Source organism: Rhipicephalus sanguineus, chromosome 3 (genome assembly GCF_013339695.2).
Source record: "Rhipicephalus sanguineus isolate Rsan-2018 chromosome 3, BIME_Rsan_1.4, whole genome shotgun sequence".
Lineage (NCBI taxonomy): Eukaryota > Metazoa > Arthropoda > Arachnida > Ixodida > Ixodidae > Rhipicephalus > Rhipicephalus sanguineus.
The window spans coordinates 119,104,418-119,120,214 of record NC_051178.1 but is presented as its reverse complement, the minus strand read 5'-3'; positions in this window follow the sequence as shown (position 1 = coordinate 119,120,214).

The following is a 15,797-nucleotide window of genomic DNA, read 5'->3' as shown; positions in this document are numbered from 1 at the left end:
GCTTACTGCAATCATATTTGGTCTTGGCTACTACAGTGCGTGATGCACCGGCAAACTTTTAGGAAACGGAATTGCACGAAAATTGACAATGATGAACCATATAGAATTATCATATTGCAGTGCTTACAATACAGTAGGTATGCTAAACCAGACGCTGTAGCTTGCTACCGACGGAACTAAGATGCCAGCTTTATGTTTCTTTAATTCACTGCCATCTCTATTACTGCACCCATTGCAGTGTTGCGCCTCGTGCAAAACAGAGCAGTTTGATTTATTGACAGCTTACTTTATTATTGCCATATTTCCTCTTTGATTGATTTCATTACCATACTCTTAATATTCGTGCGATGTACAAACCATCCTTTTCTGAACTTATTCAATCACAGTTGCCCGTCAATTATTTATGCTATATTTTCCCAAAATGTGATTTCAATATGTGACATATCAAAGCAAAAAGCAGAACTTATTACGAACTGCAGTTATTGGTGAATTCCATATCTATAACAGTACAAGTCCCCTTTATACCATTCTTTATCAAGCAGTGAAATATGTATTTATTGGTACTACTAATTAATATGTTTTGTGATGCTATCTCGTGAGTCATTAATGTTCTGTAAAAATTGAGTCCTTTTTTTTTACCCCCAAACCATAAAAGTGTTTCTTTGGCCACTACAGTCACTGTGCAAACAATACTAGAACTGGTGGAAAATGCGCTCCGTCTCTGGAATGCAATCAAAGCTGGGGGGTCAACTGACGGGTGAAACATGAGTGGAATACCCCTCAGATGTATTTATATGTGCGGAATTGTATGGGGGTGGTGGGGGTGGGGTTCAAACCCCTCCTTTCCCCGAAATTTTGTAAAATTTTGCATGTGTATAATAACACACACATACAAACATAGCACAAACATACTAAAGAATAATTGAACCCCCCCCCCCCCCCCCACACACACAATTTCTGGCTACTTCCTGAATCAAAGGTCAGCTTCACAGATGCACTGACATCATTCTGAGCTTCAAGTGCCTGGAGAGTGCTTCTGTGATGTTCACTTCTCCACCCCCCACCCCCACTACTCCCGAGTTGTGTGTGGTTTCCTTTTGCTAATGGCACTGTTTTTATTATCCCTGCCCAGTTTGTTGGTCTTGCAACTTCTCAATTAGCACCCAACGTACCTTACATTTAAAGTGCACCTCATTTATGGGAATAGAAAATACGAAATCCAATATTTCAATCTTGCTGATTAGCACTTTTGACACCAGTGGTTGCGTCAAAACTCACCCACCCCCTAATGGCTTCGTGGGGGTTGCAAGAGCCCCACCCAGCTCCGACCCTGGATTTTTTTAAGAGCTTGGCTCGGGTCCACGTCCATCGACATGGACTGTGGCTGTGCTGTCGGGCAGCTATTTTACAGGGGCCTGTTTATTCTCACTTTTTTCCTTTCGGGCATTTAAAATTTGGATCTTGGTCCACTGACAAGTGAAACATTGAGTGGAAAATACCCGTCAAATGTATTTATATGTGCGGAATGTGTTGTCTGATGGACAACTGAAGTGCTGTGCATCATCTATGACAGGCTAAAATTGTAAGCACATCTCTGGATTTCAGACAACAAAAATGTTTCTTAGAATAGAAAGGATCCCTGACACAATGAGTCAGTGCTTTCACACAGACTTTCTCCCTTAGCAAAAGAGTGTGATTTCTTGGATGTCTACAAATGGGTGCCCTTTCGAATGGCCTGTAGTAGTGCCAAGAAAATAAGATGGTATTAAAATTTTGGTTGGTCAGTAAAGGGTTTTACTACAAGTTCTGTCCCCGAAGAGCGACTCGAAAGCTCCTCCACAAAACAACTTTTGGCGGGAAAATTCTTAACCCCAACTTTACACGAGGTGTAGTGATACCAAATGGTATTTGCTACCCTCTGAGAATTATTTTTGGCCATATATATAATTAAACTTCTTGCGCCGGCATTACGCCACCTACGCCTGGCTGGCGCACATTTTAAAGAAGTAAACAAAGCATGACAATAAAAAACACCCAAGAAGCCAAATAGCAGCATTGCAAAACAACGAAAGCGAATGGGCACAGCTTTCAAACATATGCTTGTGGTGAAGAAAGCGGTTGGGCCTCCGCATGATGCGATACCTTTGTGCATTATGCTTCAGTGCATAAAACAATTACTAAGCGTCCTCTAGGGAGAAATAAATCTGGAGTCTCCCACTATATATATAAATGAATGAGAGGAAGGAATTTTCAGGGCTCGTTTCTTTGTTTGACACAACTTGTTGCTAGTTTTCGTTAAGGTTGTATATATGAAATGCTTCATAGTGAGATTGCGGTGCCAGCACATGAGAGACTAAAGTTATGCTAAAATTGCTAATTTGGAGGTCAGACTAGCCACAAATTATATTGTATATAAAGAGAGAAAGGTGGAAGAGCATGCCCCCCCCCCACGTTCCCCCAGGAAAAAGAAAAACTCTACACCCATTGATCAAGAGACAACTGATCGAAGAGCAAAGAACTGCACTGGTTCTCCAAACATGCATGTTCTCGTGGCTTCAGGGTTGCGATAATCTTCCCACGAAACACGAAACCTCTATAAAATGTGTTATAGACGTTTATAGAGGTTTTAAATGTTTTAAACACATTTTATAGAGGTTTTGTGTTTCGGGGTTTGATAGCCACCATGATGGATGTACAGCCACTTCTACTTGCAGGCTGTGAAAGCAGGAAATAGTGTTCGAAAGCTGGGGTGGTTTGGGACAGATTCATCTTATCTCAAACTGGACTTACGGGTGAGTTATTTCAAACACGTGACACCTGCAAACAGCCTTTAAGCCAAAATGACATGTTGCTGTCTTAGGTTGCAATGAAACAAGTGAGAAAAGGTCAAATGAAAGAAGTAAGGAGTATAAAATGCATGTGAATATCTTCATGAATCAACACCTCATGTAGCACATAGAGCATATAGGTGCGTGTGCTCCTTTGACACAGAGAATAATTGGCAAGTGGATCATTGGCTTATTTAACGGTGGTCCTTCTGTTGATGTGGATCCTACGTACTAAGAATATGCTATTTTTTTTTTTAAAGAAATACTGCATTCTGGAAATCTGGCTCGCACCCACTGTGCTGGCAACTGCTATCTTGGTGTCCTGGAATGAGACTGCCATAATTCCCACAACAACCTGCAATTAATGGAAGATGAGCGATCAAGTGTGGTAACATATGAGCACTCCTACTTTTATTGCTTCTCCAACTCGCAGCTGTTAGAACAGCCACCTGTGACTGACATTTCGATGATTATATGTACAGACAGGCCCACTGTTAAAGGGAACACTTGCGTGCAGCCTGCATAGGTCGGCAAACTCACTCATGAGTCGACTCACTCAGACTCAGATCAAGCCATGAGTCTGCAGCCCGAGTGAGTCCAGGTGAGTAATATTTTGGTGAGTTTGAGTCCGAGTGAGTCCGGCTGAGAAAAATTTTAGTGAGACTGAGTCCGAGTGAGTCCGGTATAGGGAGGCTTTGGTGAGTCTGAGTCCGAGTGAGCCCTAAGCGCAAAATATATTTCTTGAGTGAGTGAGTGAGCTCCACACTTCTTTGCCGACTTATGGTTCCATCTACACAACTTCATCATTACTAGCCTTATGTCAGCCCACCTTTCTCTCCCGACCACTCACAGATACTTCAAAGCACTAACGTTCATACGCCAGCTCAGTATTTATTAATCAGAGGTGTGAGTTACGTAGAAGGAGGGGGGGGGATGTTGATTCTCTTCCCCCACACTATTTGACAGGAAGTTCTTGATAAAAATATCTCGTATGAGTCACCATTTTCAATAAAAATGTTCTTACTGTATTGCAACCACTGATAACTCATATTTGAAGGTTCGAGATCAAAAGGCGTCAAGTAGAGCACCAAATATGCGAGACATTGGCGTTAAAGAGCATTGACACCATGGTAAAAAAAGCCAATTATACGCTAATGGACTCATGAATCGACTCACTCAGACGCAGATAGAGCCATGAGTCTGAGTGAGTCCAAGCGAGCAATATTTTGGTGAGTTTGAGTCCGAGTGAGTCCGGCTGAGAAAAGTTTCAGTGAGTCTGAGTTCGAGTGAGTCCAATTGAGGAAAATTTTGGTGAGTCTGAGTGAGATCTAAGGGCAAACTATATTTTATGAGTGAGTGTGAGTGAGCTCCACATTTTTTGCCGACCTATGCGTGCAGGGCATGTCTGGATTTAGCTCTCTTGCAAAAGCATGTATAGGGGCATAGATTTAAACAAGACTTCTGGTCATTGACAGATATGACTCCTTTTGACAGACTGGTGCCATGCACAAACAATGTTTCTACACTTAATGTGTGTAAATATTCGAAAATTTCAAATAACGAATCGAATAGTACATATTTAAAATACCGAATATTTTTCTAATAGTTTTCGAATAATCAGCAACAACGGGAGAATCACAATACAATAGAACTTTGGAACAGCCAAAGGTCATTTTTCTTCTTTTAATCACTAAATTACCAATATGCATGCAGCCCAAGCTTTTACGAGACTACCGACGCTATGTTGATTACCGGATGAAGGCATCTTTTCTGCAAACCTCACTCTTAGTTTTTACTATGCTGCAGCTGCATTGCATTAATCAGTTTCTGCCTTCATCTTGTAAGAACAATCGGTGGGGACCACAGCTGTATTCAGCTTCATGAATAACAACAGATAGCAGAGTTGGGCTTGCGAAAATTGTTCTTGCAGCTACAGCTTTCAACACTGATATTATATGCTTTCAGTGCCGAGGCCCACGTTGTGATGACAGGTTTAATCTGTTTCATTACATCTTGAGCTGTATGCGTGGTGTTCGGTTCAAAATTGCTTTGCTTTTATATATCAATTTTATGAAAAAACAAGAGAAAAAGTATCACCTTGAATACTGTAGTCATCGTTGTATTTCAACCTAACGTTACAAAATATCGCGAAGGCTCTGGTCACTGCAGTATGCGAAAACAATTATGAAAACCTCAGTTTTCATAATTGTGGTATTTTGAGTCGTTTAAAAGTAACCGCAATGTTCTTTGGTGAAAGCTTGTGAATATTTGTTTCAAGTAAAATGTTGTGGAGTTCTAGGACTGTCTTGAAAATGATTGTCTTACTATTTGAAAACTATTTGATTAGTATTCGTATTCGATTCGGTGTGATCACTATTCGATTCGTATTCGATTCATTTCTAAAATTCGCTATTGACACACTCCTATTCTACACCCATTAGCAGTTAGGAGGCCAGCAATATGAAAGGTGCCCATTCGAGTGTTCTCTTTAACAGTGGACCGTACTGTACGCGAGGGATCACCTACATGAACCTGAGCGCACTTTCTCTCGCCCTTACTTAACGAGGTACGCACTCCCTCACAACCTCGAAGCCTCCTCGCCTTACCACGTAAGGGTGAAGGCGCGCTCGTGAGGGCGCTACTTATATGTCTGCGGTGGCTGGAGTCTGGACTATACCCAAAGTTCTTCTATGATACTGACCATACCAATGTTTGAGCGCCATTAGCCGTTGCCAAACTGAAACACAGGTTGTTATCATGGTGTTATCACGTCCAGGCACACATCCTGCTTCTACACTGCTGACTGGCTCAGAAGCTTGCGACTGCAGTTACATCCAGCCGTGCATTGAGCAGAGAGCACCTTAATCAGAGTTGAGTTGCCGGTGTTAATAAGCGTTGTGTATTGAATCAGTCTCTGGAAATTACTCCACACATATATAGTACTGGATGTTCCCATGTTCACCAAGCAAGACCCATGGACGGTGTGCATCTTTCAGAGGCTTTGTGTTTCGGAAGAGGGGCTCGTGGAGAATGTTGGTAATATACTCACACCCTCTCACATATGTATGTATGTATGTATGTGCGTGCGTGTGTGTGTGTGTGTGTGTGTAAAATGACGCATGTGTGTGACATGCTTACGACTATTAAAATCCTGACTAGAGCAGGTGCACTCCTGCACAATACAAAAATTGAAGAACACTTTTTAAATTCAAGTGTCTTCGGCGAAAGCCTGTGGTTATTCGATTGACTATGCCATGGTATCTGGGGAATCTACATTCTTGGGGCACTTCTTCAAACCGCTTGCCGTGGAATCATCCGACTAATTCGACTGCTGCAACGAGACGTATGACGAAGGAGCGTTGCCGCGCGCGCGCGCCGCTGTGCCATCACGTGATTGCTGAGAGAGTGTGGGGGGGAGAGGCCACAGCTTGCACCGTTCCAGGGCACGGACGGACGGACGCGGTCGGACACCGTACGTTAAAGGCTTTCGCCTTAAAAGCGTGGCCTTCATATTTCCTGTGCAGTAGTACATCGTGCGTACATGGGTTTTGAGTCTAACACCCATAGTGAACTAGAAATCGCTCTACATTTCCCCATTCTCAAAGTTCCCCACAATATCGCAAATAATCTCTTTCGTCCAAAATGACGCCTGAAAATGTCCCGAAAAAGAAAAAGATTTCTGCACAGAACATCACTGAGCAGCTGCGGTGCCAAAAAACATCATCATCATCATTTTTTTTGTATGTTAACGAGCATGTAGACAAGCTTAGCCAAGCCCACAGCCAATGCCATGTGTGAAAAGTCGCGCACGTGTGTCGCGGTCGCGTTCGAATCGGCGCTGTCGGCGGGACGGCGTCTCGCCATAAATTCTTTGTCTATGCCTCGTCGTGCAGCCGGTGCCTGTGGTCCGGGCAACATAAATTCACTAATACCACGGTGCGGCGTTCTCAAAGTATAAGGATTCCGTGTTGATGCCCTCCCCGAGTGCCGCCCGAGGATGACACTACGGTATCCAAGTTCAGCATTGTCTCGTCTATGAAGTCGGTATGGATCCCGAAGAACGTGTCGCGTCAGTGCCCTCGGTGAAGTTCCCGAAAGTTCCGAGCCCACCAGACCTGACGCCTTGGGAGCGAGTTCCCGTTTACGTGACGCATTACGAGCGGCCCAGCAAACTTTTTCTGCGTTACAACCTGTCTGACCATGAGAACGAATGCATCGACAGTACTGACTACTACATCGAGGAGGAGCGACAGCACGTGTATGAGGCGTCGATCGGCATGTACTGCATGGTGGTATTGCCGGAAGACTCCAGCAGGCAGGCACTGCGCGCGTTGGTGACGGACGTTCGCAGAAATGTCGCGGGCATCCAAGTTCTGGCAGACGTCCTATACATCGACGAAGGCCGCACCGACGTTGTCGCACTGGACTGTGTTTACCCCATGAGCGATTACGAAGCCCGCGATCCCTGCCGATCAGTGGCCTGCTGCATGCGCAGAATTAGGCCTACTTTGGAGAGCTCGTGCTACGACTTGCAACGGCTTCTCGACAACACCGTGCCGTACTACTACGATGCCATCTTCTACGGCCTTTCGGACGGTGGTATCTACGAGGTGGACTTATTCATCAACTGTCCTGATGCCCCCATTGGGATGCAGCGTCAGAATGTTGCCCGACTACTTGTCGATAACGGCTACGCCGAATTCTTGGATTACCTGAGAGATGCCGCGCTTGAGGATGTTGAACCGACGGTCCATGTGAGCGATCATTCGCAGCACCCTGAAAGAGAGGGCATCACCGAGCAGAACCTGCTCGAAAGGGGAAGCATCAACACCGAGAACGGAATCATAGCTACGAGCGAAATCTGCGTTGAGGGTGACATCTGCCCTGAGAGTTGAAGTCTGCACTAGAATGAAGTCTACCCTGGGAATGAAGTCGGCACTGGGAATTGAAATCTGCGCTGAGTATGGAATCAGCCACGCTAAGACTGAAATCAGCGGCCTGGTGTTGGACAAATCACCATCTACTCACTCCGCAATCAACGGTGAAGTGTTGGGCAAATCACCCACTACTCTTTCCGTATTCAACAGCGAGATGATGGGCAAATCCACCTCTACTCCTCTCTGCAGTGACTGGTGAGGTGTTGGACAAATCACCTTCTACCCTTTCCGCCTGCAGTGTCGATTCACTGAGTGACAGCTCTCTCTGCTCAGAATTAGCACCATTTGTGCCAAAGGAAAGTACCATGGACATTAAAGTTACATTTATCCTGACACCCGACCACTGGTATGGACGACCAACCTCTGCAGTGAAAGATTTGTCAGAAGTGAACAGCATCATTGCATCGTGCGAAGAGGTGTTGTGCGTGAAACGACAGATCAAGAAAGGGTCATACCTAATGTATCGTGATTTGCCGCATGAAACTGGAACCAGAGTCCGTGTTGAGGAACTGCTTAGTGCTGGAAAATGCCGGGTATTGTTCGTTGACCATGGCAACAGAAAGGCTGTGAAGTCCTCCTGCTTATTCAAATTGGACTCGAGACTTAGGAGCATAGCTCCGCTTGCATTAAGGTTTAAGCTAGTGGACATTCAGCCATGGACACAATGGACAGAAGCAGCAGTCTTACGGTTTGAAGAGCTGGCTCATAATGGCTGTTCACTCACAGCAGTCATTGTGGGAACTAGTAGTACTGGTGATGAATTTAATGACACAGTCTACTTGGCAAAGTTGCTCAGTGGGACCTATGAGACGTTGCTGAGTGCATGTGCAGGGAAGGCTATGCAAGAATGCCGACTGTGAAACGCAAAAGGGACACTGCTGCTCAAAACAGAAATCTTCCAGCCCCTTCTCCTTTCAATCCCATGCAGGACGATTACAACAGTCCTCTCAACAGTTATAACGTGAACACCGACGACCCGGGGGTGGCTGCAGCAAACTTTTCGGCGAAAACCAACCGCATCTGCAAGTTCTTTAGCACTCAAGGCTATTGCAGACAAAATGGAGCCTGTGTTTTCAAGCACATTGACGCAGAAGCCAACTCGGCACTCTTGCATATAACCGAGCCTGTCGCTGAATGTGTCGAACTGAAACCACCCGACCGGGGAGTTGGCTGTTGGGTCAGATGTCGGCGTACGCCAGCCCCCAACCACTTCTATTTAATCTTTTGCTATGGAAGAAAGACTGTTGATAGGCATATCATGGAAGATGGTGCTTTCAGCATGGGGGAGACGTTGCAAAGCCTTATGGACGACATCCAAGTCTTTTGCAGTCGTGGCCATTTCTTAGAAAACAGGCTTTTTGCAAAGTCGGTCGGCGAGTTCGTCGCTGCCAGGTCCAGCCGTGACAATCTTTGGTACCGAGCACAGGTTGTCGCCATTGGTGATGGTGACCAGCTGAAAGTGTCATTTGTGGACTTGGGTTTTGCGAGTGGCTCTCGTTGAACAATGTCAGAACACTGGATCCACGCTTTACTCACCTGGCCATTCAGTCACAGCTGTCATCCCTCGTGGACACTGAATTGTGCGACTTGAGGGATGGAACCGGCTGGGACAAAGAAATGTGCAAAAGGTTCCTCGAATGTGTCACTGGCGAAACTCTTCTGATCGAAACTGTGTCCTCTAAGCAGGGTCTTTTGCATGTCAAGCTCTTCTTCTACCGGGAACAACGCGATCTACAGTGTGACTGATTTTATAAGGAATATGTGAACAGACCAAAGCCAAGAAAAATGTTGTAGGTGCTCAATATTACATCTAGTGCATGCTCTATGAACTCTGAATGACTTGGGAACCTCGCTTTGGTTCACAGCATTTGTTTGCATTGTGTCTATTTATTGTGAATGTACCTGCGATTCTGTCACAGAATTTGTGCGATGATGGGATCAGTGTGCCATTTCGTGGGTGTTGATTGTAGTGTGCGTGGGGAAAATAAATATTTTTATTCAGATGTTCATGAAGTGATTTCCACTATTTCAGCCATTCAGTGATTACCCTGTAATTGTTAAAAATGGAGAATCTGAGACGGAACGTGATTGGCAAGAGAGGAAAGAAAGAAAAAACACTGATGGTTTGGTTATTTACCGGCCTGATAAGAATTTGATAACTTTTAGATGCGAAGCAGCTTTTGCACTGGGGCTGTGTCTGTAGTTTCATTGCCGACCATCCGCTTTCTACTACCCAGCATAGCCATCTGAGAGCACGCTCACGCCAAGGAGAAGTCTTCTTCTTCTTGTTCTTCGACTGCCTTGATGATAATACGTGCAGAGCACTTTAGGGGCCCATGCTGCCGTATGCTGTCCTAGCTTGGCGTAACGCTGACAGAACCATGTGTGCTGGCACACGGTAGCGCGTTCGGGCCTGTGTAAGGGGCTGTGGCCTCTCCCCCTTACCCTCTCTCAGCAATCATGTGACGGTGTCGGGAAACGAGATTCTGCAGACGCGCGATGAACCAATGCGCTGTATCCTAGTCGGAACGCGCTGGCACGCACTAGCGCGTTCGGGCCTGTGTAAGGGGCCGGGTAAGACGCTGTGGCCTCTCCCCCTTACACTCTCTCGGCAATCACGTGATGGCTTCGGGGAAAAATATTCTGCAGACGTGCAACGAACGCACGTGCTCCCGCGTGGCATGCTCCAACAAGAGTTTGGGACGAGTAACAGCAACTACGATGAATTCATGTGTGCTCCAGTGCAAGGACGCGTTAACATCGGGCAAGGTGTTCGCGTCCCCACATGGTTCCCTTTAGTGGGAGATGGTGTAATTTGTTGTTGTGAAAACGAGGCCAATACTAATGCCAATTGGACATTGGTTGCTGTTGGTAAGCTCAATAAAAAGAAAAAATTGCTCTTGTGTAGGCCCTGGTGTAGTTCTAAATCCTGTGCTAAATGCTGTAATAATGTCATTTTTGTGTAGGTCTTGATGTAGTTCTAAATCCTTCGCTTAATGCAGCTCCACTACCGTGAAGCCTGAGGAAATGTGTGGCATGGGGGACCCAGCGATTACCTCGAAAATCGCATGCTTGCTGAGGCAGTGGGGCCCTCTCTTGCGCGGTGTGGGTATCAGCCGCATGTTTCAGAAGTGTCTCTCACGAGTTTAGGTCAGTTATTGCGATTAATTCTTGCTTCTTTCTGGAGTTTATATTATTTTAGACCTTGTTAGTTCATTTCGCACTCATTTTGAGCATTGTTAGCTTTGTTTTAGGCTTGTATTGACCACTGTGTCACTATGCGACATGAGACAGTGGATGGACAACAAGCCGGGCCTCTAAAGTGCTAAGCACTTACAATCAGCTTTGCAAAATGACCAAAATACTAATTGAAAACCAGCAACTACACAGCAACCAAGGTCATTGGGAGTTTCGGTCCTCAGAATGCGGCAACGCCACTTGGCTTGACGTGGGGAAGGCTGGAACGGCCCAATCATCTGAGCCCAGGGGCGTAGCCAAGGGGGGGGGGGTTGGGGGGGTTCAAACCCCCCCCCGAAATTTTTCAGTTTTGCTTGCGTATATATACACGCACACATACAGACACACACATGAACATACATAAAGTATGGTTGAACCCCCCCCCCCGAAAAAAATTTCTGGCTACGCCCCTGTCTGAGCCACATGGGGAGGAATGAAGATGCGCTTGACGGCGAATGTCAACAGGCGGGCGTTGCAGTATCGTTGTGCTGTTCTGAACTTTTTCACAAGAACCATAGTAGACAAGGTGCTTTGTTAGACATTTAGAGAGTGGTCATACAAATGGACAGCAAACTGCTATCCAACACACTTTTCTCTTGGCTTTCATGCTGGTTTGAGGGGGTCCTGCAGAGGGGCCTTGCAACACCTTTTGAGCATGGTCAGAAAATGCCACTAATCGGTAGTCAAGGCTCCTAAGAGCATGCGAGCTAACATCATAGTGCAGCCTGAAATTACAATTAATTTTCAAAGTCAGCTAGAAATCGCTTGCTCTTCTCTCGACAGGTGATGCCATAATACAAAATGACCGCGTCATAAACGCAAAGCCCACAACCATTACCTGAATTGAGCAACGTAAGCTGCATAATTACCATGGCCGCTGCAGGATGCCGCAACGTGCCTGCGCTGTACTCTATAGTGCTAGAGTTCTAGCACTATATTCTAGTGGACTCTAGTTGTGTAATTCTACACGCAGTGTAGAATTACTCGATTGCACTCGTGATCACACTGAAAGTAAGCTGTGCGTTCAAAGGAAAGAAGGTGCTCAAGGTCGGGACACGCACTGATGAACGGACATAGCTTCCTGCCCCCTTGTCATCCCTTTCCGTGTAGCTTTCAATGCACTCGTTGGTGCAAAAGGAGAGAGAAAGCGCTTAAAAGCACCACACAAATACCAATACCTCTGCTCGTACTTGACGGATTCTAAAAATGTTTGCGCCAGTCAATTCGTGAGGCGCAATGAACTCTTTTATTGAAGTCATTCGATTATTGGAGAAGTGTTGCAGGACTCCTTTAAAGACAGAATGTCATTAGATTCTGTTGTTTTTGGCATCATGTACCAACTGGCCCAGAGAGCCACACTTTTAATGCTTCAGATTGCAGTAACAATTCCAATCTTTTAGACATGTTTGCATGCTTACAAGGTTTGTACAGACACTTATATGAGGGAGGGTTGCATCTCAATTGTGGAAACTTTTACGCTAAATTCGGCCACACTAAGAAAGCACAGCTATGTGTGTGGGCCATCACCTGTCACCACATGTATTGCGGACTAGTCTGGTAGAAGTTTGCAAATTTTCTAGCTATTTTATGCTTGCCCCAGCCTAAAACAAAACCGTACGCCACACAATAGCAAGTTTTAGCACTGCATAAGTAGCATACGTAGCATCCTTAACGGTGTTCCATACTTAAGAACGTCATGTTTCGCACAGAGAGTGTGCACAGTAGTTCCGCTCCTGTGCACCGCATGAAATGCGGTGTTCTTATGTATGCAGTACCATTGTGGACACTACGCATGGAGTACTAAAGCTTGCTATTGTTAGGCCCTATGTTAGGAACTGAGCAGAGGATAAGGCAGCTATGAAGCAGTAACACCTAAGTGTTCTTGTTTTCAAATGTGAAAGGTTTCAGCAGGCCCTATAAGAAGCATGACTGAAGAAAATGCAGGTGAGACAGTGAGTACCGGGTCCTTCATTTGGAGGTTCACTGTCATCTGCCAGCTGCTGGCATTTATGGTCATACTTTGGCCCTATGTTTTGCAACTGTGAAACTTATTCTTGTTCCTTAGAGCCTCTACATTAACAAGCTCACGAGGCAAAGTGAGTTGATTCCCTGCATTTTACAAGTATGCTGAAACTTGAGACAAAAGAGTACAGCGTGCTTGAATTAGGTGGAAAAACAAATCTCGCGTGGTATTCGGCCCCTCTGTTCTATGTTTCCTTCTGAGCATCACATTTTAGACTTGTCTTTCACGATGCACAGTACGAAATAGCTGCATGCGATCTCACTTTGATTTCGTTAACTACACTCATGTTCCATATGTTTCTGCACAGATGGCGACAATGATGGTTCTATTCTGTTATTCTGTGGGTGCCTGCATTGTGTGTTTGTTACTGGAGGAACATGGAGCAAGAAAAAGTGCTTGAAAGCCACTTCTAAACGGTTGTGGAAAAGGTATGAGGGTAATAGCTGGCAGCAGCAGCAACCAGTTCTGCGATATGAGCCGTAGGGTTTCTTACGACACAGCGCAGAGGGAAATGTGGCACCACCGTCTATGCAAGTTTCCTAACAAGCGCTTTGCTGTCACGGGAACGACCGCATATTTGCCCACGAAGCTAGTGTTAGCTGGCGTTAAGCTTAGGCTTGCGCGAATATTCGAGCACTTCGAATATTCGAACGAATATTACAGTATTCGAATTCGCTTCGAAACGAATTTAAATTCTAAAAAATTTCGAAGTATTCGAAATGAACGAAGTGACATAATAAACCGCATGTAACCCCCTGTAAAAGTGGTTTCACTGCAATGTAGGTGTGCTATACCGTGAATACACCTTTCCAGGAGAAATCCGCACTGCCGCGAAGCCTCACTTCAAGTTTAAATGAACATACAGTAAAACCTCGTTAATTCAAAGTCACTGGGACTGAGAAAAACCTAATTTGGCGGGTTTTCGAATTAACCAAACATAAAAAAAGCGGGATGCAAGGAACTTTGAATTGCTGGAAGTAATCAGAAGTGGTCGTTTGCTGTTCCTGCTAGTTTGCGGCTACAAGGGTTAAGTCTTCCAGCAATACCTAGTCTCAATTTTGCCGCTAAACCGGGGAAACAGCAGGCCTCGCTGCTGTTAGCGCAAGAAAAATAAAATAAAGAGAGAAAATGGTCTCGTGATCAACTGAAATGCGCGCCTGCGGAAAAGAAGTGCTTCGCTGCAACACAGTGGTGACACGCGGGCAGCATGTCACCTGCTCCTCGCAGCGTCAGCGCATCATGATGCGACCATTCGCCCATTCTTTCTGGTAAAATAAAGAATTTAATAATGACCAGTGTGACGGAATTCGCGATGTATTCTGGGTGGAAAAGATGATCATTGAAGTTTTCGAACTGAGTTTTCGAAGTAGGCATTGCAGGCAAGTACTCTGCCAGCAGTGCAAGTGCGCAAATGGCCGGAACAACCGCCATTCGGATGTTCGCATACATCGCGAATTCCGTCAGACCGCCCTTTATTAATTTCGTTATTTTCCCTGAAAGAATGGGTAAATCATGACGCGCTGACGTTGAGAGAAGCATGCGTCATGCTGCCCGCGTGTCACCGCTGTGTTGCAGTGAAGCACGTTTTTTCCGCAGGCGCACATTTCAGCTGACCACGAGACCGCCTTTTGTTTACTTTTTTCTTGCGCTGGCACAGCGAGGCTGGGATGCTTCACTCGTCACTCATTAGTATCGCTACACTGCATTGCCTTGTGGCTCCTAAGGGCCATCGTTTCTGCGGATTTGCGGCTAAATCGGGATCGGGGAATTGGCACATGGCAGCCAAAGTTTTTGAAATAACCGGGCCAGTACTGACCGCCACTTCATATTATCCACTCAGATTTACATTGCAAAATACGGGGCCAAGGAAATCCTTCTAATTATGCGGGATTTCGAAATAACAGAGTTCGAATTAATTAACCTCACATCGATTCATCATTTTTTAAAGTCTAGAAGCTTGTTATACCGGCTTATATGCTCTAAGTGTAGTAAATTTTAAAACGTAACATATTTTACAGGTTATCACTTGCATTCTACCAAAAGTCAAATCCTGCTAATACTCAAAGTTGCTTCCACTTCCCTTTGAACCATGCATACGCCTTGTTTCAACTTTAAAAATATTGCGCTGGTTAGTTGGGTCATGACAAATATGCTCATTTTTCTTTATAATATGTGATATAAACTATTCAAATTCGCTTCGACCAAACCACTATTCGCTTCGAATTCGCTTCGGGCCTAAAATTTACTATTCGCATAAGCCTAGTTAAGCTAGGCTTGGCCTAAAATGCGCGTATGACTGCGCGGATAACGGTTTAAAAAGAAAACGTTAATGAACGGCTACCATTCAGATGTATTAAATATTCCAATTAAGGTTTACTCACCCTGAGTGCATAATCAAGTAATGAAAAGAATAAAAGTGATGAAAAACTATCACAAAGCAAGCAGTGACAGGTCGGTATTACTTTTTACATTTCATAAAAGTTTGCATCCAACTGCAAACCCTCGTAATTTCAGTATGTTTACAGAGAAAAGATATCTCTTTATGTACCAGTTTGATGCAGATTTAATTTTTGACAGAAGGAGTGCTGCTATCCTGGGGTTTCTTGAAGGTGTCGGGGCTGTTCTCATTTGATGCAAACACACACAAATATACAAAATAGGGCAAGGCAGGCCGACACCTGCTAACGAGTGGGGCACAACCTGCCGACTCTTTCGAGAGGAGAGGAAGCAATATAAAAGGAGGAGATTGAGATAGGGAAGCAGTAAGTAAAT